Below are 5000 nucleotides of genomic sequence, written 5' to 3'. Positions count from 1 at the left end.
AGTGTGTGTGTGTGTGTGTGTGTGTGTGTGTGTGTGTGTCCAGTAGTAGTAGAAGCTGAGATAACCCTAGATATCAGAGTAAGAGCAGTGAGTCTAATAGTAGTGGTAGTAGCTGATTATACCAGAGTAAGTGTGTGTGTGTGTGTGTGTGTGTCCAGTAGTAGTAGAAGCTGAGATTACCCTAGATATCAGAGTAAGTGTGTGTGTGTGTGTGTGTGTCCAGTAGTAGTAGAAGCTGAGATAACCCTAGATACCAGAGTAAGTGTGTGTGTGTGTGTGTGTGTGTGTCCAGTAGTAGTAGAAGCTGAGATAGCCCTAGATATCAGAGTAAGTGTGTGTGTGTGTGTGTGTGTGTCCAGTAGTAGTAGAAGCTGAGATAGCCCTAGATATCAGAGTAAGTGTGTGTGTGTGTGTGTGTGTCCAGTAGTAGTAGAAGCTGAGATAGCCCTAGATATCAGAGTAAGTGTGTGTGTGTGTGTCTGTGTCCAGTAGTAGTAGAAGCTGAGATTACCCTAGATATCAGAGTAAGTGTGTGTGTGTGTGTGTGTGTCCAGTAGTAGTAGAAGCTGAGATAGCCCTAGATATCAGAGTAAGTGTGTGTGTGTGTGTCTGTGTCCAGTAGTAGTAGAAGCTGAGATAACCCTAGATATCAGAGTAAGAGCAGTGAGTCTAATAGTAGTGGTAGTAGCTGATTATACCAGAGTAAGTGTGTGTGTGTGTGTGTGTGTGTCCAGTAGTAGTAGAAGCTGAGATAACCCTAGATATCAGAGTAAGCGTGTGTGTGTGTGTGTGTGTGTGTGTGTCCAGTAGTAGTAGAAGCTGAGATAACCCTAGATATCAGAGTAAGTGCAGGGAGTCCAGTAGTAGCTGACGGTTCCAGAGTAAGTGATGTGGGTCTAATAGTAGTGGTAGTAGCTGATGACATCAGAGTAAGTGCAGCTGGCAGTGGACTGGAAAGAAGGCCCAGATAGCCACTTAAATCTGGCCACTCCTGAGTAACCTGCTACTGCAGAGCGTGTGTGTGTGTGTGTGTGTGTGTGTGTGTGTGTGTGTGTGTGTGTGTGTGTGTGTGTGTTCTTACCTTCCCAGACTGTTCATGTCAGACCCATTCATCTGTGCATTCCTCTGACCACCCTATACACACATTATCTCTCTCACTCTCTCTCTCTCCCATACACACACATACACAGACAAAAAAACAAACATACAAACATAAAAACAATTTCCCTCTCTGTTTCTGCCTCTTTCCCACACACACACACACACACACACACACACACACACACACACACACACACACACACACACACACACACACACACACTACCTGTTCAGACCAGATCAATCCCAGTCTACCTGCTGGATCTCAGTCCAAACAGCTTGTTAACAGTAAGGGTTCCTGCCCACAGCTGGGTGCCCAGGTGCCCGTGTGAAGCCGTGCCCGGGTGATTATCGGCACAAGCATGCTCACCTTGACCTGGATGCCCCCCCCCCCTCGCTCCGAAAGCCTCTACTTACTCACCGTGACCTTGAGGCTGTGGGATCAAAGGCTTCCTGGGCTTTGAGCTGCAGCCAGCCAACCTCGTTATCGTCCGGGATTTGAGCGGGGGGTTTGATGTGGAGAGTGTGTGTGTGTGAGGGAGAGAGAGGGCAATAGGGAGATAAATTGTATGTGTGTGTGTGTTAGAGGGGGTAGTTGTAGGAATGCACAGATGCATCTTTTATTCATCTTTCTCAGTGCTCAGGGCTCAGAGGAACCTGATGCAGGTAGAAGGCTCTTCATTCCCAAACACACACACACACACACACTCACACACTCACACACACACACAGAGGAACCTGATGCTGTGTAACCCCTGCAGGTAGAAGGGTCTTCATTCCCACACACACACACACACACACACACACACACACACACACACACACTCAGAGGAACCTGATGCTGATTATCCCCCTGCAGGTAGAAGGGTCTTCATTCCCAAACACGCACCAAACAAAAGACAAACCCCAAAAGCACTCAAATCTTCCCCTTTCACCGATCGTTTGATGCACGCGGTCTGTGACGCTCCACAATAGTCTTCCCTGCCAAGCCTTGAAGACATGTTCTTTGCGGAGCGGGTTTGGATGCCTATGCTAGGGGGCTTTTTTGTTCTCTATAGGGGCGGAGAGGGGGGCGCTGGTGGGTGGTGGGGGTTCTGGAGCTCTGGCTGTGTTTTTCCCAGACAAGGGGGGGGGGGGGGTACAGGGTTTCGCTTTCAGCTGTGTTTTAACTCAGGAGCATGAAGTAGGGAGGCGGAGGAGGAAGAGGAGGAGGAGGAGGAGGAGATAGTGGCAGGGGCTGTGAATTACTGAGATAGGTCAGAGAGAGAGAGGGAGAGAGAGAGAGAGAGAGAGGGAAAGAGAAAGAGGGAGAGAGGGAAAGAGTGTTGAGGTGAAGCAGATCGAGGAGGAGAGAAGAGAAAGCGAGAGGGACAGACAGAGAGAGAGGAGGGAGGGAGGGAAAGAGTGAAGGAGGGAGAGGGAGTGAAAGAGAGATGAAGTGAAAGAGGTGTAGAGTGAGCAAGAGAGAAGAATGGGAGAGAGGGATAGAGAGCGTCAGATGGAGAGAGGGAGAGAGTGTTGATGTGAAGGAGATGGAGAGGGAGAAAGAGGGTAGAATAAGAGGGAGGAGAATGAAGGGGATGGTGGGGTGTGGTTGGTGTCCTGCTGAAGCACTGCTGAATGTTTAAACAGGCAGTTTATCATAAGCTGCTCACACTCTTACCGCAAGTAAGTCTTCAGATTCCAGCAAATCTCAGGGGCTTTTTTACACACTTTCACATACTGGGTACTTTTCAGAATACTCATAATCTCTCTCTCTCTCTCTCTCTATCTCTCTCTCTTCCTCTTCCTTTCTCTTTCTCTTTCTATTTCACTCTCTCACACACACACACACAGACACAGACACACCCACACACACACACACACAGCACACACACAGAAACACCCTCAGTTGTTGACACACATTGCGTTCGAGACATGTCCCTACTGTGCTTATCTCCTAGTGTGTGTGTGTGTGTGTGTAAGCTGTGAAAGAAAGCAGACTGGCTAACCTCACAGCTGACACCGCCACAACCCCTGATTGCGTCAGTGTGAGTGTGTGTCCGACTCACACACCAGCTCCCTCCTATCGCCCGGTTAGCAAGGTCACTAAGGTCACAGCCTTCGAAAGCTGACAACCTTTTTTAACACACCCTTCAGACGGAACACCCTGTCTGCTTGTGTGTTCTGACCCACAGAGTTTGTTGTGTCTAAATACGATCTAGTTTATAGGCATAATTCTGTTTCATTGCTTGAGTTATGCCTGTGTGGTTAATAGTTCCTGGGTAGTTCCTGAACTGTTCCGTATGAACTAAAAAGACCTTTCAGGTTTGTTATGGTCGTCTGAATGATATGAACTGAAATCTGTTAATGGATTGAAGTGTTGGGTGTTTTGGTTGGGATAATGACTACCAAACGGACAGAGACTATTCCCCTGACGTCTACCCTGTCTGTGATAACAAATATCTCACTTCTCATGGCTCCCTGTGTGAGTCAAGCTTTTAGAAAACGATGAAAGATAAAGGTTTTTAGAAAACGATGAAAAATAAAAAGGGTTTTTCATCTGCTCGGCAAAATAGCCGGCAGCCGTATGTCACAAAGGAGCCAACCGCTGCTGGATGGTGATGAGAAGCAGAAGCGATGCTTGTTTTTTAAAACGTTTAAACGTTCACTCTCAAAACTGACTTATCGGCATGCGTGTCCGCAGCACTGGACTCCCGATACATTTGTGGAAAGGTTGAAATACGTCCTTCGGAGGAGGAGGAGGAGGAACCGGTGTGGAACCGGTTCCGAAAGCATTTCCAAAAATCCATCTGCAGATGTTCCGTTGTTTTGGCAGGGCGCTGGGAAAATTCTGAGCAGGAGGAAGTCGAGCGGTAGATTTATAGAGGAACTGTTTTATTTCTTATTTTTCTTTTCTCTTTCTTTCTCCTTTTTTTATGTGGGATCCTCTGAAACAGCAGAGTATCAGTGGAGAGGAGAAGGAGAAGAGAGGAGAGCATCTATTTCCATTAAAGAGGGGATTTATTGAGAAGCAGATTATTTTGTCTTTCTTTTATCTTTCTTAGTTTTAATGGATGACTAAAACCAACACTGTAAAAAAAGACTTGGAATGTGGTTAGGGAGGAAAAGGAAGGAGAGTGGAAATGAGAAGAAATAAGAAGAGAGAGACAGAGAGAAAGAAAGAAAGCGAGAGATAGAGAGAGGCAGAGAAGAGAGAGAGGGACAGAGAAGAGAGCGTCTATTTATATTCGGAGTCTGCCCAGACCAGGCCGCTCCACTCCCTAATGCCCCTGTCCGATGTGTGTAAATCTCCACGCGAGGAAATGTCAACACACACTTAGTCCCCATCATGACTAACTGCCCCCCTCATGACTAACTGCCCCCCTCTGCCCAAGCCATGGGTGTAGATGGAGAACACTCCCCTCACACCGGGCGATCTGTTGTTGCTGCTTAACACACGCTTAACACTGGGCAAACTGGTGTTGCTTAAGACACGCTTAACACTGGGCAAACTGGTGTTGCTTAACACACCCTTCACACTGGGCAAACTGGTGTTGCTTAAGACTCCCCTCACACCGGGCGATCTGTTGTTTGTCTGCTGCTTAACACACGCTTTATATTGGGCAAACTGGTGTTGCTTAACACACGCTTTATATTGGGCAAACTGGTGTTGCTTAACACACGCTTAACACTGGGCAAACTGGTGTTGCTTAAGACTCCCCTCACACCGGGCGATCTGTTGTTTGTCTGCTGCTTAACACACGCTTTATATTGGGCAAACTGGTGTGGCTTAACACACGCTTTAAACTAGGCAAACTGCGATTGGTGCTTAACACACGCTTTATACTGGGCAAACTGGTGTTGCTGCTTAACACACCCTTCACACTGGGCAAACTGGTGTTGCTTAACACACGCTT

The 5000-nt window shown here is 47.4% G+C and overlaps 1 protein-coding gene across 1 annotated transcript in view; it reads left to right on the top strand.

Moving 5' to 3' along the window:
- sdk2b (sidekick cell adhesion molecule 2b) overlaps positions 1-5000 on the top strand; it is a 364250-nt gene that overhangs the window by 340069 nt on the left and 19181 nt on the right.

Source organism: Clupea harengus, chromosome 23 (assembly GCF_900700415.2).
Source record: "Clupea harengus chromosome 23, Ch_v2.0.2, whole genome shotgun sequence".
NCBI lineage: Eukaryota > Metazoa > Chordata > Actinopteri > Clupeiformes > Clupeidae > Clupea > Clupea harengus.
The sequence above is the reverse complement of the archived record's forward strand: the minus strand, read 5'-3'. Positions and strand labels throughout refer to the sequence as shown.